The sequence below is a fragment of the Littorina saxatilis genome, linkage group LG9, assembly GCF_037325665.1.
Source record: "Littorina saxatilis isolate snail1 linkage group LG9, US_GU_Lsax_2.0, whole genome shotgun sequence".
Lineage (NCBI taxonomy): Eukaryota > Metazoa > Mollusca > Gastropoda > Littorinimorpha > Littorinidae > Littorina > Littorina saxatilis.
Window position 1 is genome coordinate 30832685 of NC_090253.1, and position 25599 is coordinate 30858283.

General features: G+C 39.8%; 1 protein-coding gene and 1 pseudogene across 2 annotated transcripts in view; one reads left to right on the forward strand and one right to left on the reverse strand.

The window, feature by feature from the left end:
* The window catches only part of LOC138975849 (probable methyltransferase-like protein 24), a 126128-nt gene extending 103008 nt beyond the window's left edge, over nucleotides 1-23120 (reverse strand). Inside the window, exons 1-2 of one of the 2 annotated variants that reach the window (XM_070348616.1) lie at nucleotides 22888-23120; nucleotides 14182-14281 (exon numbers count right to left, since the gene is read on the reverse strand). The gene's annotated coding sequence lies outside the window, so the exon portion shown is untranslated. The remainder of the gene's footprint in view (nucleotides 1-14181; nucleotides 14282-22887) is intronic. The other variant, XM_070348615.1, reaches the window with a different exon arrangement.
* LOC138977181 (uncharacterized) lies at nucleotides 4780-14266 on the forward strand (annotated as a pseudogene).
* Nucleotides 23121-25599: the final 2479 nt, after the last annotated feature.

Here is a 25599-nt window from a genome sequence, read left to right on the forward strand (position 1 = left end):
GTGAAGCTTAATTTGAAACTTGGAACACAGACAAACATATATTAAAAGTGTTAAAGTGATTACAGTGTTCAGAAATAGTGTTAGATAGCAAGTTGAGTTATCCCTCTTTACCACTGTTAAAAGAAATACACCTCTTGTCGCGCAAAATCTTGAATTGTGATGCTTTTACTACCCCCACCCCCTACCCATTTTTTCAGAAAAGAGTGCATAATTATTATCTACCAAATAGAAAAGCAGGGTAGTCAGATGATCAAAAACTGAAGAACAGAAATAGGGAAGCAAAATAGAACATCCAACATAGTGATTTAACTGGTGAATTCTAAAAAAACCCCACTTTTTTACTCATTTTATTAGCTTAATTTAAAGCTTGGAACTGAAGACAGAAAAAAAAAATTAAAAGTGCTAAAGTGGTTACAGTGTTCAGAAATAGTGTTTGATACCAAGTTGAGTTATCCCTCTTCATCACAGTTAAAAAAAACACACCTCTTGTCGCGCGAAATCTTGAACTGTGATGCTTTTACTACCCCCACCCCCTACCCATTTTTCAGAAAAGAGTGCATATTATCTTTCAAATAGAAAAGCAGGGTAGTCAGATGATCAAAAACTTAAAGAAGAGAAAGAGGGAAGCAAAATAGAGCATCCAACATAATGATTTAACTTGTGAATTATTAAAAAACCATTTTTTTAACCCATTTTTGAAGCTTAATTTGAAACTTGGAACACAGACAAACATAAATTAAAAGTGTTAAAGTGATTACAGTGTTCAGAAATAGTGTTAGATACCAAGTTGAGTTATCCCTCTTTAACAATTTTTAAAAAAAAACACCTCTTAACGCGCAAAATTTTAAACTGTGTTGCTTTTACTACCCCCACCCCCTTACCATTTTTCAGAAAAGAGTGCATATTATCTTCCAAATAGAAAAGCAGGGTAGTCAGATGATCAAAAACTTAAGAAGAGAAAGAGGGAAGCAAAATAGAACATCCAACATAATGATTTAACTTGTGAATTATGAGAAAACTATTTTTTTACCCATTTTTGAAGCTTAATTTAAAACTTGGAACACAAACAAACATAAATTAAAAGTGTTAAAGTGATTACAGTGTTCAGAAATAGTGTTAGATGCCAAGTTGAGTTATCCCTCTTTACCACTGTTAAAAGAAATACACCTCTTGTCGGCCAAAATCTTGAACTGTGATATTTTTATTTCCCCCACCCCCTACCCATTTTTTCAGAAAAGAGTGCATATTATCTACCAAATAGAAAAGCAGGGTAGTCAGATGATCAAAAACTTCAGAACAGAAATAGGGAAGCAAAATAGAACATCCAACATAGTGATTTAACTGGTGAATTCTGAAAAAAACCCACTTTTTTACTCATTTTATTAGCTAAATTTTAAAGCTTGGAAGACAGAGAGAAAAAAAATGAAAGTGCTAAAGTGGTTACAGTGTTCAGAAATAGTGTTTGATACCAAGTTGAGTTATCCCTCTTCATCACAGTTAAAAGAAACACACCTCTTGTCGCGCAAAATCTTGAACTGTGATGCTTTTACTACCCCCACCCCCTACCCATTTTTCAGAAAAGAGTGCATATTATCTTCCAAATAGAAAAGCAAGGTAGTCAGATGATCAAAAACTTCAGAACAGAAAGAGGGAAGCAAAAAACAACATCCAACAGAGTGATTTAACTGGTGAATTCAGAAAACACACACTGTTTTACTCATTTTATAAGCTGAATTTAAAGCTTGGAAGACAGAACAAATAAATTAAAAGTGCTAAAGTGGTTACAGTGTTCAGAACTAGTGTTAGATACCAAGTTGAGTTATCCCTCTTCATCAAAGTTAAAAGAAACACACCTCTTGTCGCACAAAATTGTATACTGTGATGCTTTTACTACCCCCACCCCTTACCCATTTTTCAGAAAAGAGTGCATATTATCTTCCAAATAGAAAAGCAAGGTAATCAGATGATCAAAAACTTAAGAAGATAAATAGGGAAGCAAAATAGAATATCCAAAATAGTGATTTAACTGTAGATTTCAGAAGAAAAAAAACCTTTTTTTTAATCATTTTTGAAGCTGAATTAGAAGTTTGGAAGACAGAAGAAAAGAAAAAAAAGTGCTAAAGTGGTTACAGTGTTCAGAAATAGTGTTAGATACCAAGTTGAGTTTTTGCTCTTTATAAAAGAAACACACCTCTTGTCGCGCAAAATCTTGAACTGTGATCCTTTTACTACCCCCGCCCTCTACCCATTTGAACAGAAAAGAGTGCATAATTTGTATTCTCTTCCAATTAGAAAAATAAGTAAAAGCAACTGGACATTTTTAAAATACATCTTTTCTGTCAGTCCAAGGATTGCTTAGTCCATTAAAAACAAACAGACTAGGATTTAACGCACCCATTTTAAGAAAAAGTTAACATGATAATTGATATAATTATCAGACTTTTTTTTATGCAATTACTACTGAAGATTCCAGACCAGGTAAAACAATCATTTTATATCCTTTGTCACATTTTTTTTTATTTTTATAAATCTATCTATAGCGAGTCTTGTCTCTTTGTGTCATTTATTTTCAAGAATTCTATCCTGGCAACAACAACAACAAAAACACCTACCAACCTACCCTATTTTTTTTAGCCATGTTAATAGAAACAGACAATTTATTTGTTTTGGCCTAAAGATCTTGAAACATTTGTTTTAATAGAGAAATAACAAGTACAGCCATTAGCTGTGTCACTCGAATTTCTTTGTCAGGCTGAAACTTAGCTGTTGCGTTGGTGTCTGCTGTGTGTATCTGGAACCAAAGCAACTTTCACATTCTCATCTACACACTCACGTTACACAAGTATATATATATACAATTCCACCCACAGAGGCGTTCGGGGATGGGGGTCTCGCACTCGGGCGAATCACACCACAAAATACAAAGTATAACGTACACAGATTTTACTATTGAACCAAAAAGCAAATTAAATCATGAATAAATCAATCAAGCAAAACTTCCACACAATGACACACTCACTCTCGGTTCACACTGCGCTCTGGACGTGCACACTTGGCAGCACGTATACCGTTCCGGCACCGTTTGTCTTCTTGCAAGTCCAGCATAGGCACACGATTGTCCAAGAATCACAATAATCCTCGTGAATGTCACAGCAGGCATAGTAGAAAAGTCCAAAAGGGTGCGTTGATGGTGGTAATCCGGTGCACACACACACACACACACACACACACACACACACACACTCCGGTTTGGTAAGTTACCTGATAAATAATGTAGCCTGTGGATTTAACGGGGAGACTGGTCAGACAGGAAGAGCATTTCACATTTCCGATGTTCAGCGATAAACTTGTTTTCTTCGAGAGTTCGATCTTCGTGCGATTCTGGCGCGTTGTCACCAAGAACGTAAAAAAACCCCAGGATATCATCATGATGCCTCTCTACAAAAACCAGGCAGTCTAGGAACTCTTCATCTAAAGTCAGTCAGTATTAGCCCCTCAACACAATCCTCATCTTGTCCCATAGTGATTTCTGCCGCCAAAGAACGTGTGGTTCTTAACTCACAAGACGGATTTGTCGTCTTCCATTGCGAAATTCAGATCTACCCCAACAACGTGCATTGATCTGAGCAATAAAATGTAGATGCGATAATCTGCAAACATCTCTTCAACACAATCTACATCTTGTCCCATCGTGATTTCTGTCGGCAAAGAACATGTGGTTCTCAACTCACAAGACCGATTTGTCATCTTTCAGAAATTCAGATCTGCCCCAAGTACGTGCAATAAAATGTAGAAGCGATAATCTGAAAAAAAATCTTTTCGCGTGAACGCTGCCACGTTGTCATCAGTCCGATGTCTTTTATCCAGAGCAGGGATGAACACACTTTTTCATCAGTAGTTTGTTATGTTTATCCGCAGACTGCTTTCCATTACTTGTCGTCTGTTTTAGCTTGACTCGTGGGGTTCTTCAGCCAGGCAAAAAGTGCTTGTTTACTGACACGTTCTCACGCACGACATGTCGTAAATGCAAGTTCTAACGATTGTTTTTTATTGCACTGATAGAGAATGTCGATATTTGTAAACGTCTGCCATTTCCTAATGTTTATTTCATTATTTTGCATACGGATATGGCTAGTAAGTGGATAATCTGTTACGACACGAAACGCGTTCTAAATCCGGGAAGGGAGGCTACTCCAACGTAGAAGGGAGGCTACTCCAACGTACTTTCCAAAGTGTGCTCCAGCCTTAACAACCTGCTGGCGAGGCGCAACAATACACTGACCCCAGTGTATGCATATTTGTCTTCCCCAACCGTCCTGATCAAATGGAAAAAGAAGCAAACTTCAACCTGAGTTTTTCCTCCATCGAATAATGAAGAGTCAAGACGGAGGAGAAGAATATGCTACCTGTGAAGCGATCGACGAAAAAAAGGAAAGGAAGCGATTTGCTGTCATAAATGAAACCGGCAGGACGGCCCTGCTTGAAGACTCCGTGCCAAAGGCTACGAAAAGGTCAACGAAATACGGGACGGACGTCTTCAGAGGTAGGCACAGAAAAGAATGTTTTCTCCCGTTTCTGCAATGAAACCGCAGCTGAAGGAAGGTTACAACATAGATTACACGTGCATAGTTTTGTCATTACGTCATGAATCCACAAAATACGTCTTATTTCGAGTTTGGGTCATTCGCTCTCTCTCTCTCTCTCTCTCTCTCTCTCTCTCTCTCTCTCTCTCTCTCTCTCTTAAACTGTCTTTCTCTCTCTCTCTTTTTCCATACACACATACACACACACTCACACACACACACATTTCTCGTTCCGAATCTAGCACACGTTGCTTAAAGGCGTATCATTGTTTGCTTTGTCATAAGAATGGCTGCGAGCGAGAGGCAGAAGAGAAGACTTCGAGGAGCTACCAGCCGAAGAGCTGAATGAGTTGCTTGCCGCATTCTACCCTGAACTCCGGACGACGGACCAACAGCGCTATTCTAAGAGCAGCATGGCTTGCATCAGAGCCGCTTTGAATCGTCAACTGAACAATCCGCCTTTCAACAGGAATATTTGTCTTATGAAAGATTTTGAGTTTGTTTCAAGCAACAAAATGTTCAAAGCAGTACTTAAAAAGGCGAAGGAAGAGGGTTGTGATACAACCAAACATTACCCAAATATCACTGAAAACGATCTTGAAAAAATCCGAAATGAAGAGGCTTTTTCGCATAACTCCTCTGTTGAAATTCAGCAGAAGGTGTGGTTTGACATCCAACTCCATTTTGCTAGACGGGGAAGAGAAAATGTTCGGGACTTCAAGGCTTTTGCCTTTAAACAAGATGACAGGGGTCAAGAGTTTGTAGAAATAAACCACGCTGAAAAAAGCAAAAATCCCCCAGGTACCATATCGGACACAAACCACACCCAAAAGCCGAGAATGTACGCAAACGGCACCAAGACCTGTCCCGTAAGATCTCTAAAACTCTACATTGAGAAGAGCAACAAAGCGAAGGAGAAAGAGAGGGAAAGGGTTCAACCCCGCTGCTGAGGCCGAGTGGTACCCCAGCAAACACACAACGTAAATACGACGTTGCGAAAATGTGAATTTTTCGTGTCATTAGCAACGTTGCGAACTTTACGTGAAATTTACGTTGAGCCAACCAAAAAACGCAACGTAAAACCAACGTTGTGTCATTGTGAGATTTTGGTGTTCTTTCGACGTTGTAATACAACGTAAATTTTACGTGAATTTCACGTTGCATTTTGGTGTCTTACAAATGTTGCCAAGATTACGTGAAATTTACGTGGATCCAACCAAAAAACACAACGTGAAAGCAACGTTGCGTTACAGTTGTGTTTTTTTGTTTTTTACACGTTGGTACATAACGTAAATTTCACGTGGATTCCACCTTAAAAAGCAACGTAAAATCGACGTTGTATTATTGTGATTTTCTGGTGTTCGAACAACGTTGGTATACTCACGTGATTTTCACGTGAAATTCACGTGATTTAAAAACAAAAGTTAGTTTGATACAACAAACGTTCCTACAAAGTAGTTTCAACGTAAACACACAACGTTGGGGTTTGATTGATCGCCAACGTGCCCTCAACGTGAAATCCACAACGTAAATCCTACGTCAGTCATTACCAATTTTTCACCTGCACGGTTTCGTATCGTTTATCAATATATATAAAGCCTTTGAAAATTACGTAAGGTGAACAGATTTTCAAATACAGGAGATAGATATGTGCGAAACTATCACCGAATAACAAATGACTCAGTCAGACGTTATTAAATTAAGCGCCGATGTACCGCGCAATGTATTTGATTGCTTTGGCGTTCCAAATGCGTCCGGTTACATTTTCTGGCATCATTAATGCATCAACGAGAATTGAAAAGTAATGCTAAAAATATAATTGTGTACGTTTAAAGTTGATCTACTGTGCTCATCAAACCTCTTGTTGTATTTTGTAAATTGGCAAGAGGGGGGCAGAATACATGAACCTAATCTCTGTGATTGTCTATACGTGCGTGTGTGTGTGTGTGTGTGTGTGTGTGTGTGTGTGTGTGTGTGTGTGTGTGTGTGTGTGTGTGTGTGTGTGTGTGTGTGTGTGATTACACGTGTTAGTGTGTGTGTGCGTGTGTGTGTACACGTGTTAGTGTGTGTGTGCGTGTGTGTGTACACATGTTAGTGTGTGTGTGTGTGCGTGCGTGCGTGCGTGTGTGTGTGTGTGTGTGTTTGTGTCCCTCGGCGCGTGACAATATATCTGCCAATAAGTTGAACTAAAAGAGGGTTCAAGTGGGAATTACACCTGAAAAAGCAGGAAGGGAGCAGAATACATGTTATGTACTCCGTTATTTATTGTTTGATATGTTATAACCTGGGAGAAGTCACCCTCGCACCCCGTCCTTAGTTTCTCTTGACCTACCTTTGAAGTATTCTTGAGGACATGACTAGACTACCCGATTGCGCCCATTGCACGACATAAGAGAGCGCCGTTCCACCCGGCCGATTCCGCTATAGACGTCACGCGTCCAAGGGAGGTAATTTTCGAGCCAGCTGCATTGACTCGGCCAAGAACGCAAACTTTCTTCGATTAAAGGCATTGTAGCATGTCTAAAATCATGGGACTTGTGTTATCAAGCTTTTAAAATCACCAAGTAACTTTTAAGAATAGTTTCAGTTACCTGCGAACTCATTCTGCTGAACGGATTTTGAGAGCCAGTACCCAACAGCCTTTAAATGCACCTCTTTCCTTTTTTCATGTTCTTTTATGGTTTGCCGATTTTTTTTAACATTTTTGCATTCATGATGAAGATTTTATGGTGACTGTACAGAAATGTACGTCCTCTAGTTTCTAACCTTCCAAAAATTGGGGCTGGGGGTCGGGGGAGAGAGAGAGAGAGAGAGAAAGAGAGAGAGAGAGTGAGAGAGAGAGAGAGAGACAGACAGACAGAGAGACAGACAGAGAGACAGACAGACAGACAGAGACAGAGAGGGAGAGAGAGAGATAGAGAGAGACAGAGGGGGAGACAGGGGGGAGAGAGGTAGACAGAGAGAGTCAGAGAGAGACAACGTCGAAACTTTGTCAATCATTTCGGTTTTTTCACCTGCATTTTTAGTTTCGTAATATTCTATTCAATTAATGTTCGGTCAAACATAGAGGTTCACTAATTGTGTAAGACGAAAAGAGTATAACATAAATGCATATTGTTTCAAGGAATTTGCTGAGTTAAATGGATTTGCGAGTGCGAAACTTTCCCTCCCAAAAAAAGACGCGTTACTAACCGACAGTGTTCTCCGGTGATGGCCACGGTCGACTTTGTGTATCCCAAATTTGGTTTTCAACTTTGATGAACACTTTCAGGACTAAAATATTCATCGTAATCAACTCGAAGGTAAGTTGTTTTCAGTTGTTCCACATGAGACGTTATCACTTATTGTACTCCATGTACACATGCACAGATTACTTGATTGTCGAGACCATGATTGGAAACGGACCGGCCAAAGATGGCGGGTCTTTCCAATAGAGGGGGAGAGAGAGAGAGGGGGGGATTGACAGACAGGAAAAGCGCGAGAAAACAGAAGAGAGAGACAGTTAAAAGGGATGGAGGGTGCTTTTTATTTTATGGTTGGTTGGTTTTAGTTCTTAATGCACTGTTTTTGACAATAGTTTTCATTCGGTAAAAGCCAAATTCAATTACCGCTCGCTCTCTCTCTCTCTCTCTCTCTCTCTCTCTCTCTCTCTCTCTCTCTCTCTCTCTCTCTCTCTCTCTCTCTCTCTCTCTCTCTCTCTCTCTCTCTCTCTCTCTCTCTCTCTTCATTACACACACACACACACCGCACACACACACACGCACACACACGCACAAACGCATACGTACACACGGTATCGTACACACAAACTCACACACAGAAAAACATCCGTGTATGTATATACGGTATCATGCGAGAGAGAGAGAGAGAGAGAGAGAGAGAGAGAGAGAGAGAGAGAGAGAGAGAGAGAGAGAGAGAGGTAGAGAGTGGGGAGGGGGAAATCCAAGATTAAGGGTGGGTACGAAGTCAACGTAGTTGGCATCGCTGATAGCCGTGCCATTGCCAGACACGAAGTGACTCGAGCAGACTTTTCAATGGCACGACAAACCCCTGTCGTCGGATTGCTTGCACCCATCGCGTCCTTCGCTGTTACGCCTTCGCACTTGCACCCATCGGAAAGCCATACAATGACAAATTCTGTCCACCGTATTTCTCTTTCTTCATTCCACTGTTGCACTTTTTTGCCTCGTCGTCTCCGCACTTGACTTTGCACCAAGCCTCGTTGTCGATTTTTCCTTTTGCCCCCTAGTTCCGGTAGATCTGACAATAAACTTCACGGCGCATGCGCCAAAATTTAAGTGAAAAAGGTCTATTGAACGTAGTCCGCCGCTAGTGCAAAAGGCAGTGAAAGTGACGAGCCTGTTTGGCGCGGTAGCGGTTGCGCTGTGCTTCATAGCACGCTTTACTGTACCTCTCTTCGTTTTAACTTTCTGAGCGTGTTTTTAAACCAAACATATCATATCTATATGTTTTTGGAATCAGGAACCGACAAGGAATAAGATGAAAGTGTTTTTAAATTGATTTCGAAAATTTTATTTTGATCATAATTTTAATTTTTTTTAATTTTCAGAGCTTGTTTTTAATCCAAATATAACATATTTATATGTTTTTGGAATCAGAAAATGATGAAAAATAAGATGAACGTAAATTTAGATCGTTTTATAGAAACATTTTTTTTTTTTACAATTTTCAGATTTTTAATGACCAAAGTCATTTATGAATTTGTAAGCCACCAAGCTGAAATGCAATACCGAAGTCCGGCCTTCGTCGAAGATTGCTTGGTCAAAATTTCAATCAATTTGATTGAAAAATGAGGGTGTGACAGTGCCGCCTCAACTTTTACAAAAAGCCGGATATGACGTCATCAAAGACATTTATCGAAAAAAAGACAAACATTTCCGGGGATATCATACCCAGGAACTCTCATGTCAAATTTCATAAAGATCGGTCCAGTAGTTTACTCTGAATCGCTCTACACACACACACACACGCACACACACACACACACACACATACACCATGACCCTCGTCTCAATTCCCCCTCTATGTTAAAACATTTAGTCAAAACTTGACTAAATGTAACAAGTCGCGTAAGGCGAAAATACAACATTTAGTCAAGTAGCTGTCGAACTCACAGAATGAAACTGAACGCAATGCAATTTTTAAGCAAGACCGTATACTCGTAGCATCGTCAGTCCACCGCTTGCGGCAGAGGCAGTGAAATTGTCAAAAAGAGCGGGGTGGTAGTTGCGCTGAGAAGGATAGCACGCTTTTCTGTACCTCTCTTCGTTTTAACTTTCTGAGCGTGTTTTTAATCCAAACATATCATATCTATATGTTTTTGGAATCAGAAACCGACAAGGAATAAGATGAAAGTGTTTTTAAATTGATTTGGACAATTTAATTTTGATAATAATTTTTATATTTTTAATTTTCAGAGCTTGGTTTTAATCCAAATATAACATATTTATATGTTTTTGGAATCAGAAAATGATGGAGAATAAGATGAACGTAAATTTGGATCGTTTTATAAAAAATAATTTTTTTTTACAATTTTCAGAAATTTAATGACCAAAGTCATTAATTAATTTTTAAGCCATCAAGCTGAAATGCAATACCGAAGTCCGGGCTTTGTCGAAGATTACTTGACCAAAATTTCAACCAATTTGGTTGAAAAATGAGAGCGTGACAGTGCCGCCTCAACTTTCACGAAAAGCCGGATATGACGTCATCAAAGACATTTATCAAAAAATTTAAAAAAATGTATTGGGATATCATACCCAGGAACTCTCGTGTCAAATTTCATAAAGATCGGTCCAGTAGTTTAGTCTGAATCGCTCTACACACACACACAGACACACACACACACACACACACACACACACACACACACACACACGCACGCACACACACACGCACGCACGCACATACACCACGACCCTCGTTTCGATTCCCCCTCGATGTTAAAATATTTAGTCAAAACTTGACTAAATATAATGAACGGCAGAACACAGCAACTGACGTAGATTTGGATCGTGGGTGGCACTCGAACTTCCCAGTAGTAGTATAGTAAGGGGGATCTCATGCCTTTTTGAGGACGCCATCTTGAGGACGCATCTTGAGGACGCAATCTTAAAACGTCTTGAAACATCTTACGTTTTGAGACCATGTCTTGGAACGTTTTGGAACGTTTTACATCTTCGTCTTTGTTCACATCTTTGTCTTAACACCATCTTGAAACGTCTTACGTCTTGAGACCATGTCTTAGAACATCTTGAAACGTCTTACGTTCAAATCTTCGTCTTGACGCCATCTTGAAACGTCTTACGTCTCCATCTTTGTTTAAATCTTCGTCTTGAAACGTCTAACGTCTTGAGTTTTGTTTAAATCTTCGTCTTGACACCATCTTGAAACGTCTTACGTCACCATCTTCGTCTTATAACATCTTACAGTCTAATCTTTGTCTTGACGCCATCTTGAAACGTCTTACGTCTCCATCTCTGTCTTGACGCCATTTTGAAACGTCTTACGTCTTTATCTTTGTACAGATTGCGCAATCTTTGCCTCTAGCTCTCATTTTCTTTGTTTTTAAAATTATTTATTTCGTTGTCGAGGGTATAAAATAAGGAACCTAAGGAAGTGTATGTCGACTTACAGCAATGGATCCACGATGGAAACATCCTTTTACCTGTGTCTTGACGCCGTCTTGAAACGTCTTACGTTTCCATCTTGAACCATCCCTTAACCTGTGTCTTACGTCTCCATCTTCGTATACCATTTTGTCGTTGTCATTATCAATGTACACAGTTTTGTCTTTCCACTGACCACACCATACACTCAGAGGATAGCTGGTGGTGGTGGTGGCGGGGGGTACATGACATAAGCTCGAACGACAAAAGCTCGAACGACAACATCTCGAACGACAAATGCTCGAATGGACAAATGCTCGACGCGACAAAAGCTCGACGCGACATATGCTCGAACGACAAATGCTCGAATGGACAAATGCTCGACGCGACAAAAGCTCGACGCGACATATGCTCGAACGACAAATGCTCGAATGGACAAATGCTCGACGCGACAAAAGCTCGATGCGATAAAAGCTCGAATGGACATAAGCTCGACGCGACGAAAGATCGAACGTGTCTGTGCGTGTCCTTCTCGGTGTTATTTTGCCTGTCTATTTATTTTGTGTTATTTTAAAATCTGTCTGCAAGAGAGAGAGAGAAAGAGAGAGAGAGACTGAGAGAGAGAGAGAGAGAGAGAGAGAGAGAGAGAGAGAGAGAGAGAGAGAGAGAGAGAGAGAGAGAGAGAAGAGGATAGAAGAAAAAAAGAACGAAGAGAAAAAAAGAAGGGGGAAGATCGTGTCGGGGTTTAGATTTGTCAATGTTATTAATTTGATTTGGCCCGGGATTGACTGTTTATCAGGAAAGGTTCAGGTAAGCGGAACGGGCAGATGAACGACTATTTGTTTGCTTGCTGTGAGTATCAATTCAGAAATAAAGTTAAACTTGTTTAAACCAACAACGTGATATCAAACAAATTTAGTCAATTTGTCGCTCGAAATCCAGCAGCGGCGTGCTTACAACAACAACAACAACAACAACAACAACAACAACAACAACAACAACAACAACGTGATATCAAACAAATTCAGTCAATTTGTCGCTCGAAACTAGAACAACATCACCGTGACAGTTTCAGATATGACGTTATCAAAGTAGTTTTGACAGCATCATTCTACAGTCCGGTCGAGCTTCTGTCGTTCGAGCATATGTCGCGTCGAGCTTTTGTCGCGTCGAGCATTTGTCCAATCGAGCATTTGTTGTTCGAGCATATGTCGCGTCGAGCTTTTGTCGCGTCGAGCATTTGTCCATTCGAGCATTTGTCGTTCGAGCATATGTCGCGTCGAGCTTTTGTCGCGTCGAGTATTTGTCCATTCGAGCATTTGTCGTTCGAGATTTTGTCGTTCGAGCTTTTGTCGTTCGAGCTTATGTCGGACACCGGGTGGTGGGAGGGTGCGGGGTCGATTGCATCAGACGATCAGTACACAAGGTGTTCTACATATGACAGGTCGGCATAAACTGGTCATCAAACCATGATGCAAGACTTATTGTTGAATAAGAAGTTCCAACTGATTGTGCATACACCAACAACTTTAGTGGCGAGAGAGAGAGTGTGAGAGAGAGAGAGAGAAAGAGAGAGAGAGAGAGAGTTGACAGTCAGTGGATTATTACTTTACAGGCCGTTGGCCCCTGGAAAGGGGTAATATAATTATTTATACAGTGACAACCATACCTAAAGCTTGCAGCGTGGAAAAACACCATAATATGGTGTAATGAATAAGACCGGTACATAGCTGCATTCTGCTCCTGTTATAGCACACGGCGGGTACAACGTGTCCCCAATGTGCAGCAGAGCCGAACGACACAAGGGTCCGGGTATGATTGTACCTGTCACCATGGCCTGCCTTTAATGACAGCCAGTGTTGTGTAGAATTCTTTTCTCTGGGCCTCAGTGTATCTGTCATCATGGCCTGCCTTTTATGACAGCCAGTGTTGTGTAGACTTCTTTGTTCTAAGCCTCAGTGTATCTGTCATCATAGATTACCTTTTCGCCCACCAGTGTTGTGGAGACTTGTTTACTCTGAGCGCCAGCCTACCTGTCCTACCCCTGTTGTTATTCAACCCCCCCCCCACACACACACACACACACATACATACACACACACCTTGGATTATCTCTTTTATAAACAGAGAGATTGCGAGAGACAGAGATAGATAGACAGACAGACAGAGACAGTCAGTCAGCGAGACATTGAGACAGACAGTGAAACAGAAAGGGGGGGGGGGGGGGGAGATCGAGAGAGACAAAGACAGAGACGGTTGGGTAGTTATTGTTGTTTAACGTCCCTTTAACCGTTATGGCGATACCGGACTGGGACAGAGGCAGACAGACAGACAGATAGAGGTACACAAATAGAAACGTAAAGAGAGAGAGACCCAGTTTCTGTTCTGCGTACATGTTTCAGTTTTCAAAACCATACATAATTGGATTTCTGCCGAGTAAGGTCCTCGGCTGAGTTCATCGCGATCTGGATGTGCAGTTACATGAGACGAACAAGAGTCCGGGTATGCTTGCTCCTTTCAAAAAGGCAAGCCTGTTTTCACGGCCTGTGTTTGCTTCGAACGTCAGCGTACTCGTGATTATAGCAAGTCAGTCGTGACTCAATTAACCGGGTACAGAAATGTGAAAGACAGCAGCTTTTGTCCGACGTAAACGTATCAACTTACGCTCAACCCCCAACCACCACCATTGTACCCCTCGGTCACAACAAAATTGCCTCTTTCATGCCAGATATATTTCAAAGCGGCTCTACCTGAGCCAACGGTACACAAACCACAGTGTACGGGCAACTAGCTGTCTCTCTCCTTGCACACAGTGGGGTTGAAGCCAGGGAGATCATGAGAATCACAGGCCACAAGTCAGAGGCATCTCTGAGATCTTACAACACTGACAGCACCGACAAACAAAAGAGACAATATTCAGCAATTATCCAACACACAGCCACAGACAACACACCAAGCAATGAGCTCACCTTGACATCTAGCATCACGCAGAACAACGCAGTTTCATTCCAGCACAACTCTGTCCCGTCTTCAACATCACAAACAGCGTTGTAAACATCCATTACGGTTCTAAAAACACATGAAGAAAAGTTCGATGTGGCCATCTGACTTGTAGCCTGTGATTCTCATGATCTGGAGGAAAGTGCAAATGTCGTCGCAGCGTTCATGTCTATTCAGTGTTCAGTTAGTGTTTTCCTTTTTTTTCTGATGTTCCGAATAAAACTTTACATTCCGTACAATTCACATGGCTTGTGTTTCTTTCGGCACAAACACTGAAGCAGACGACAGGCTCAAAGTTCAAGCAACACATAAGTCAGTCAAGAATGTAATACATTGTAAGTTCCACAAAATAGTAGGACGTCATCTGTGACGTATGTTTGTTCTCTAAGCTACGTCAGTTGTTCCGTCTGTGTAAAACATCGCCAACAACAAAACATGCTGTCTTGTAGTCGCGACGGATCTAACGAAGTCAGGCACAAGCCAAATATGTGTAATTAACGAAATACAGAGAATGTCAATGCACTAAGATCAGAGATGTTCATCGAACTTCCACCGAAAAAGGTATGTAGTCGGCGAATCGATATGTGTGCGTAAAATGACCATACACAAATTTGCAAGCAACCTGTTCACACCCTGTGATCATGAGTACAAATGTGTTCGTCGACAGATTGAATTACAATAACATTAACAATAACATGCTTCCACTTGAAACTTCTCGGTCTTCATCGGGGATTGACGCCCTCCCAAAGCCTAATTGAAGCCCTCCATCGCTTCGCTCCGTCGGGCTTCAATTACCTTTGGTCGGGCGTCAATCCCCGATGAAGACCGAGAAGTTTCAAATGGAAGCATGTTAATGTGTAACTTTAAGTAACATTTTATTTTTGAAAATGTTATAATTATGAAGAAACATTATACTTGAAACGTTTAAGGGCAGTTTGAAATGTCTTACTTGCGTTGCAAGGTCAGTATCACTTTAACCTTAAGTTCAGTAAAGCCTAGGCCTATTTGAAGGACCAGCTGTGGACGATTTTATTATTAAAAGAAAACTAACTAGGGGGTCCTTAACGTCCTCACAGGAAATGTTCCTTTTATGGACACGAGTTGATGATACGCTAAAAAAAATATTATTAAAACAAAATCAAAGCAACTTTTATATAGCCACTGCTGAAGAAGAAAAGGTGTTCATAACGGTAAGTGTTATCATGCGGTTAAAGGTTAAATGTTGTCCTTTCCAGGTACATTTTTGAATGGTACGACCAAAAAATGGGTATATTTCATGAGTATGAGTATATTTGAGTGCCGGCTACACGAATGATATGGTGCTTGGAGACACAGGAAGGTATTCGTTGTTCGTAAATTGTCATTTGCGTGTTTTACGTCATTGGTTAAAAATAACGAGCATGAATGAAGACAGATTACAAAGGAAGGCATACAGCATGCTCTTGAAGTTGGATGAAAAGGATAAAAATAATTGGGCCACCAATATTCGCCTGGGTTTGTACAGATATGGATTTGGATTTGTATGGGAAAATCAAGGGGTGCAGTCAATTCCTTTGTTTGTGCGAACATTCAGGCAACGTCTAATCGATTGTTATATTCAAGATTGGTCCAGCCACTTGGCAAACAGTGACAGACTTGAAGTTTACAGAAATTATAAGTCGACATTTGGAACAGAATTTTATTTAAGATCCGATGTAAACAGGTATCTTGTTAAAGCCCTTGCCAGTTTTCGAATGGGAATATCAGTCACCGAACCACATAAGCACAGATATGATAAAATTATACAAGCAGAGGAATGTTGCAAAACATGTATTGAAAGCGATGTTCATTTTGTATTTGTTTGTCCAGCATATGAAGATTTGCGTGCAGAGTTTATTCCTGATAAATATTGTAGAATACCATGTATATCTAGGTTGTCAATACTTGTACAGTCACAAAATCCTAAACATGTGAAGAGCTTAGCCATTTTTATTTTTAAGGCCAAAAAACAAAAAGAAGTTGTTTTTGGTTGAGCTGTGGGAAGTGTACAGTTATATTACGTTCCTGTCAACGAAAACCAGTATTTTCGTCAGATGGATTTGTTCACACGTTCAACTTTATGTGTGTGAGAATCAGCATATGTATATAATAAGGGGATGGTCACTTTGCGTAGGTGCGGGTGATTGTAAATCAGTACAGTGCACATGAGAGTGCAAGTGCGTGGAGGAGTTCCAGTTTTACATATATATATTATGATTGACCCGTAAAAGCAGATTGCCTGTGCGCCTAACATGTTTTCTATGCATTTCTATTTGTAACCCAGGCAGCAAAAGATCTGGAAATCATCTGCTGGACAGATGCCAGTTGCCACATATTGTACATATGTCAGAAATCTTATGAATACCACATGATTACAATTTGTCATGTCTCACATGATCTGACCATGACCAGCGGCATATCATAGCCAGCTGGATTCTTGCTGGCGCGGTCAGCTACTCTACTTTTTAAAGCAGAATTATTTTAAAGCTTTTATTTGTGAACAATTATGGTATTTATTTTGCGAATTATTGTATATTAATTACAACAAGAGGCGAAGCCTTCAAGGCTCACGTAAGAAATCGACAAACAGTAACACAAACTCAATCACTCCGTCACACATACACACACACACACACACACACACACACACACACACACACACACACACACACACACACACACACACACACACACACACAGTAAGCATAGGTGACACTGTGCAAGAAAGCGAGACACTAGATCTAGAGCTGTCTGTCTACATGTAGCCTACTTACAGGGACACGACTGCCAACTAGTCTCGGCCCGCTCAAAATAACAATGACCGAGACTTTCAGTAATTCCTTCGCGTGACGTCTAACCCTCTTACGTCATAATGTGACGTCTTCAAATGACGAAATGTTAAAGTTTCTACCACAGACATACACACGCACACACACACACACACGCACGCACAGACAGACAAAGTTACGATCGCATAGGCTACACTTACGTGAACCAAAAATGACAATTGAAAAATCTAAATATGGGACAAGGTATTGTATGACATTTTTGTTGTTGAGTGCGTCTAAACCCTCCAAATAAGATTTTGAGTGTGTGTAAAAAAAAAAGAAAAAAATTAAGTTTTTTTCGAAATTAGTTTCATTGTCATTTGTTTTTTTGCAAAAATGAATGTGATACTTTTTGCAACCAGCCAAAGTTTGCTGTCTTAGTTTGACTATATTTTATCAGACGAGCGTCCCCAGCCAGCATGATCCTGCATGCGGTTTTTTGCCTTTTCATTCGGGAATGCGTGACACCTTCGCTATGCGCGCCTTACATTAATTTCGCCAACTTTTACGCAGATTGTCGCAGTCGAAATGATTTCACCATGCGTGTATAGCAAGCATGGATTTGAAAAGGCAGGGAAAAGGTGATTGCAATCTTTGTTTTCCTAATTTAATACGGTGCATTTATGCTTGTTCTTTATAAAATACTTTTTTTTTTAAGTTTATTTTTTATACCTATATTTACTTTTGACATTTTGGTTAAAAATGAGCTGCCATAGAGAAATTGATTGGTATTGATGTTGTCTTGTTTTAAGTGAAGAATTGTGTTATATTTTGTGTGAGGAAATAATAAGTCTGCATCCTCCCAAAAGTCTGTGTTTGGAGTGTTTCTTCTTGGTTACATTTTTTTTATTTAGAATTTTGATTGCATTAAAACCTTTATTCGGTTATTTTTAAAGTTATTATCAGACAGTTTGGGTTTAAAGAATATATTTTAAGTTTAATCAAATATTTCTGTTAATTTAAAAAAAATTATCATAAAATTTGTTTTCAGCATTTTTTCTGTTTATTTGATAAAATAAATCCAAAAACAAAAACAACTGCCAATGTTCAATTTTTTTTTATTTGACGGAAAAAAGTTGCTGAAGTTTTGTTTTTTTGTCAACTGAGCATTAATTTACTGTCATGAAGTGGATTGTAGTGTGAATAAGGATACTATTTTCTGTATACGTGTTCTGCCCTATCTTATTACCCTGACTCTTCAATCTTCACACTAAAACACTCCAAACACAGACTTTTGGGAGGATGCAGACTTATTATTTCCTCACACAAAATATAACACAATTCTTCACTTAAAACAAGACAACATCAATACCAATCAATTTCTCTATGGCTGACATATTGTTTTACCATATGATTTTTACATGCCATGTCATATGTTTTTTATATGTCCCGCATATTGCTCTGCTGCCTGGGAATTGTGTATCACCCTATTTATGGGCTATGGCCTGAAATAAAACATTCCTGAGTCCTGAGTCCTGAGGATGTCAAGTTCAGTTTCACTGCATTCTTCGGCCCGAATGATACGACCAAAAATGAGTATATTTCATGAGTATGGGTATATGGTCATGGCTCAGAAAAGGTGTCGAATTTGTGGGACACTTGAGTCACAAATACAAACTCTTGGATTACTTTCCATTTTGGGGTCCAGCAAAACTGTTTATGTGTTTAGTTGTGTCTGGGCAGTAACAATGTATTTTCATCAATTACTGCGGAATGAATTGCATTTTAAATTTTAACTGGAGTGTGTTACATAACACCGTGTCACACATTGTTTTCTAATATACAGTTAACAGTAAACCTATTACACAATAAAAGTTAACTGCATTAGTTAGTATCTACCTTGATCTTCATTTGTGAAAAGTGGCATTCCCCGACAGCAATAATCTGCATATCTAGGTACCCTAGGAATGTGTGTATGTTACATGAACACCAATAAACAAAACAACGATCAAACAAGTACTCAAAGAACTGAAAAGATTACTGTTTCAGCAGTCAATCAATTCTTAGTTCCACACACTTCATACGGACAGTCTGCAAAAAAAATCAAATCAGAACAAGATGTGAAAATGTATTCAAACAAAAATCAACTTTCTGTGTCTCACAACACAGACATTCAAAACTGCTAAATTCCTATTTATTTTACACACACAACCTTAGAAATACATGTAATGGGAAGAGAAACAAGTACATAATAGTAAAGAGTTGAAATGCATCAATGATACCGGACCCGTTATTCCCATTATCAGTTATCTGTCAAGTCATTCCTAAAAGTTTCCAATGAGTGTGTTACATTTCACACAAAAAATCAAACTTTAGGACACTGTCAAGATATTCACATGAAAAATGCATGCAAAAGAATGAAAAATGAAAGAGCAAAACCATAACAACCTAACAATGATGTCTTATGACTTCTACCATGCTCCAATTCACAATACAGAGAAGATTTTCTCACTTTTGACACTGAGTGTGTTACATTTCACCAAAAAAGTCTTACTTCACATTATTTTGTAAGGTATAAAGCATATATCCATCCACTTGGTAATGAAAACAATACACTGTACAAAAAAACTTGATAAACCCAACAAAAAAATCTTAGGTTGAAGGCGGATTTTGAAGTTATCAAGAAAAATGCTGTTTATTCGCCAATGAGTGTGTTACAAAACACTGTCATAACATGAACAAAACGTTGTTCATATTCAGTGCATTCAGTTAATTGTGAAATTAATTATAAGAATGACACCATGGTTGCTACACAACTATTGAAACTATTGTTGACACATTCCGACAGCAATAATCTGCATATCTAGGTACCCTAGGCAAGTGTGTGTGTTACATGAACACCAATAAACAAAACAACGATCAAACAAGTACTCAAAGAACTGAAAATTACCAATCCTTCAAAGTAAATTGTAACAAGAAGGGCAAAGCCCATACGACTCACATGCTTGACCTTGACCTTTACATGACCTTGACCTTCAGGGTCAAGGTCAAATAACTAAACCTAGCAATAACATCATACACTAAGAACTGCTTTACACATTTTTCCTACCAAAATACATGTGACCTTGACCCAAGGTCAAGGTCATCCAAGGTCATGCAACACAAAGCTGTTAATTCAAGACATAGGAAGTACAATGGTGCTTATTGGCTCTTTCTACCAGAATAGTAACTGTATTCATATCTGCACCCCGTGTCAGTACTTTCAAAGGTAGAATAAACCATAACTGAGCGTGTGTGGGCGTTTGAATGGGGTAAGGGTGGAGTTCGACGCCATTTCTGAGCCGTGACCAAATATTTGAACGCCGTCTACACGTTTTCACGCATGTCAAGTTCAGTTTCACTGCATTCTTCGGTCCGGTTATTTGAAACGAGCGTGGTAGTTTTAAGGAGCACGAGAGTTCAAACGAATGTTTTAGAATATGCCGTTGAGCGTGGTGCTCTTTTTGGGTACAAAGTTGACGGTTGCTTTGTGAACATGTACAAGTACATGACATTTCAACAGAAGAGTTAGTTCATCGTCCTGAACAACTGTTCTTCTTACTCACTATATCAAAGTTGCTTTGAATTTTGTTTTAATTCATTAAAAAACAAGTCGCGTAAGGCGAAATTACTACATTTAGTCAAGCTGTGGAACTCACAGAATGAAACTGAACGCACTGCATTTTTTCACAATGACCGTAGTCCGCCGCTAGTGCAAAAGGCAGTGAAAGTGACGAGCCTGTTTAACGCGGAAGCGGTTGCGCATAGCACGCTTTACTGTACCTCTCTTCGTTTTAACTTTCTGAGCGTGTTTTTAATCCAAACATATCATATCTATATGTTTTTGGAATTAGGAACCGACAAGGAATAAGATGAAATTGTTTTTAAAACGATTTCGGAAATTTAATTTTAATCATAATTTTTATATTTTTAATTTTCAGAGCTTGTCTTTAATCCGAATATAACATATTTATATGTTTTTATAATCAGAACATGATAAAGAATAAAATAAAAGTAATTTTGGATCGTTCTATAAAAAATAATTTTAAATACAATTTTCAGATTTTTAATTACCAAAGTCATTAATTAATTTTTAAGCCTCCATGCTGAAATGAAATACCGAAGTCCGGCCTTTGTCAAAGATTGCTTGGCCAAAATGTCAATCAATTTGATTGAAAAATGAAGGTGTAACAGTGTCTCCTCAATTTTTACAAAAAGCCGGATATGACGTCATTAAAGACATTTATCGAAAAAAAGAAAAAAACGTCTGGGGATATCATACCCAGGAACTCGCATGTAAAATTTCATAAAGATCGGTCCAGTAGTTTATTCTGAATCGCTCTACACACACACACGCACACACGCACAGACAGACAGACAGACAGACAGACAGACACACACACACACACACACACACACACACACACACACACACACACACACACACACACACATACATACACATACACCACGACCCTCGTCTCGATTCCCCCTCTATGTTAAAACATTTAGTCAAAACTTGACTAAATGTAAAAACACGTTCACCGCCTGCCTGAGCATGATTTAAAACTATACACGTCTTACAAGGGTGATTAATTATCCTCGCTTGCAATCATATAACATCAGCTTTATGTCACACAACTCCGCCAAGGACGGTCCCAAGCCCGGCTGAAAAAGGAGGAGGGTTGGGCGTGGGGTTAGCACCCCCACCCTGCAAAAAAGACTTCGCTACAGAAACGTCAACATGGCGGCCCATACCCTGACAGGAGTGACGGGCATTGAGTTGAGTTGAGTTATGTCACACGCTTTCCTTCTTTGCCACTACTAAAGCAAACGTGTGCAAGATTCTTTATTACACGCTTTGGAGCATGGCAAGAACGGATTCAAACTCGAAATCGTCCCTCCAAAAAGCCCTAAAATGCACACACGACTTTCATTTCTCCTGCTGTTATCGTTTCTTCTATTTACAAATTCTTCAACGCTGAGAATACTGAAAACGGCATCCCAGACGACAGTACTGTTTCCATACGCGAATTTAGCTGCCCTTGGAAAGTGGCTCGCAAAACGTGTTTGTTCTCTCCTCTGTTGAAGCTGTGAGACATAAATGCTATTCCGACTTGGTCGTGTGACAGAGTTTTCTTCCACACTCGATTAGCTGATGTCTAACTAACTCAGCCTAACGGCTTTGTTAGACAATGAACGTAGAAAATGTAAGTTTTACGCCCTCACGGCAAAGCCATTAGGGACAAGGAACGTAATCTCGTGTGGAAGAAAACGTCTGTCACACGACCAAGTTTGAATAGCAGGTAATAGACACTGATACAAGTGGAACGCTGTCTCTTTTAGTGGACTCAAAACACTGTAAAAGTGGGGTCACCAGACACAAAAGTGTATATTCGTTTAATGAAATCCATAGTATCATTACTTTCTACATTAAGTCAGGTTTTGACTAAATGTCTTAACATAAATCAGGAATCGAGACGAGGGTGGTGGTGTTTGTGTGTATTTGTGTCTCGGTGTAATTGTAGAGCGAGAAAACTACTGGACCGATCTTTATGAAATTGTACATACACATTTTCTCTCTGTCTTTTGATAGATGTCTTTGTGTGTGAGAGAGAGATAAAGAGAGAGATAAAGAGAGAGAGAGAGAGAGAGAGAGATATATATATATATATATATATAGAGAGAGAGAGAGAGAGAGAGAGAGAGAGAGAGAGAGAGAGAGAGAGAGAGAGAGAGAGAGAATCAGTAATGATAATAATCGATACATCAAAACATTCGCAAGCAGATACATAATTTACAACAAACCATCGAAGAATTGTAAAAGCATCGTATAAGAACCTTACTTACCCTCCTGAAAGTATCAACTATCCTGGCATATATGTCCACTGAAACTTTTTTTCACAAAATGAGGACACTAATCCTTCAGACAATGCACACAAGAGTGAAATCAACTTCACTCTCGGAAACTAAAAACTGCCGACAGCCAATCTCTCTCTCTCTCTATCTTGCCTTCACGCTCAGCTATCTTTCCCTGACCTGTTACGACTTTTCCACATACAGGCAAGTGACGCACGATCACTGTTGTACATTGTGCGGCCACTAGACTTTAACGCTCACTTCAATGTCAATGTAGGCTATAGTGAGCACCAAAAGAAATGCATCCCGTTGGCAGTGCAGTTAATATTGATAGAGGTAAAAGTCACAGCTTTTCATAATACGGAGCGATACTCTTTAGACATGACATTAATACGAAATTGTAAAGGAGAGAGAGAGAGAGAGAGAGAGAGAGAGAGAGAGAGAGAGAGAGAGAGAGAGAGAGAGAGAGAGAGAGAGAGAGAGAGAGAGAGAAAGAGAGAGAGATCAAATCAAATCAAATTTTATTTTACGAGGGTTGTGGCATAAGCAATATTAACGAGCTTCTTTTCAATCAGCCCTTGCCCAGAGATCGGGGACTATTCTAGAGAGAGAGAGAGAGAGAGAGAGAGAGAGAGAGAGAGAGAGAGAGAGAGAGAGAGAGAGAGAGAGAGAGAGAGAGAGAGAAAAAGAGAAAGAAGGGAAGAGAAAGAAATAGGGAGAGAGAGAGTGAGACAGAGAGGGACGGACAGAGACAGAGAGAGGCACAGAGAGATAAAGAGAATGAGAAAGAGACAGAGAGAGAGAAAGAGGGAGACAGAGAGAGAGAGAAAGAGCAAGGAAGATAGACAAAGAGAAACATGACGTTGGCACAAGACCGCCTCGAAAAAAAACAATTATGACGTCATCAAACGCTTTTATTCACAATAGGAAACGAAGATAGCTGGGCATATTATCTGAAAAAGTGTACACGCAGAACGGTTTCCTAACATGTGTCAACAAGTTTAGACAGACAAACAAACAGAAACATAGACACCGTGACACAAAGACACATACACACAGACACAAACACACTTACAGACATTGCCAAATACAGAGACAGAAACAGAGAGAGAGAGAGAGAGAGAGAGAGAGAGAGAGAGAGAGAGAGAGAGAGAGAGAGAGAGAGAGAGAGAGAGAGAGAGGGCAAAGAAACACTACTAGCTTCAAACACCGAAAATACACCAATCAGATTTATTCAGTCAGCGTTTCCTTAGTCGTAGGGTGTAGAACAGCCCAGAAACATGTGACTATTTTTTTTCAATTTGCTGAGGGACTAACAAATACAGATAAGGTCCAAGGTTGTGTGGCCAAGACTGGCAACACGAGAATTCAACCAGTTTCTCCGGACCACAAACAGGTCACATTTGTGTGTTTGTTTGTTTGTTTGCTTAACGCCCAGCCGACCACGAAGGGCCATATCAGGGCGGTGCTGCTTTGACATATAACGTGCGCCACACACAAGACAGAAGTCGCAGCACAGGCTTCACGTCTCACTCAGTCACATTATTCTGACACCGGACCAACCAGTCCTAGCACTAACCCAATAATGCCAGACGCCAGGCGGAGCAGCCACTAGATTGCCAATTTTAAAGTCTTAGGTATGACCCGGCCGGGGTTCGAACCCACGACCTCCCGATCACGGGGCGGACGCCTTACCACTAGGCCAACCGTGCCGACAGGTCACACGGTGCGTTATTAGTAAAGTGATGTTGTTAATGAAAGGACCACTTGACAGTATCCACAGTTCTACTAAAACAGATTACAAGCAAAGACATTGAAATTCGTGCTGTTGTGTTTTAGGAGTCATGAGGATATTATGAGTGTTTTAAAACAAATGAGGCAGAACGCTATTTGAAGATCTGACAAAGTCGCGTAAGGCGAAATAACAACATTTAGTCAAGCTGTCGAACTCACAGAATGAAACTGAACGCACTGCATTTTTTCACCAAGACCGCATACTCGTAGTTTCGTCAGTCCACCGCTCGTGGCAAAGGCAGTGAAATCGACAAGCCAGACTAGTGCGGTAATGGTCGCGCTGAGCAGGATAGCACGCTTTTCTGTATCTCTATTCTTTTTAGCGTACTGAGTTTGTTTTTAATCCAAACATATCATATCTATATGTTTTTGGAATCAGGGACCGATAAGAAATAAGATGCAATTGTTTCTAAATCGATTTCGAACAATTAATTTTAATCATAATTTTCATATTTTTAATTTTCAGAGCTTGTTTGTAATCCAAATATAACATATGTATATGTTTTTGGAATTAAAAAATGACGAAGAATAAGATGAAATTGTTTCTGGATCGTTTAAAACAAAAACAAATGTAATGACAAGTTTCCGATTTTTAATGACCAAATTCATTAATTATATTTTATGCCACCAAGCTGAAATGCAATACCAAAGTCCGGCCTTCGTCGAAGATTGCTTTGCCAAACTTTCAATCAATTTGATTGAAAAATGAGGGTGTGACAGCGCCGCCTCAACTTTTACAAAAAGCCGGATATGACGTCATCAAAGGTATTTATCGAAAAATTGAAAAAATGTCCGGGGATATCATTCCCAGAAACTCTCATGTCAAATTTCATATGCATAAAGATCGGTCCAGTAGTTTACTCTGAATCGCTCTACACACACACACACACACACACACACACACACACA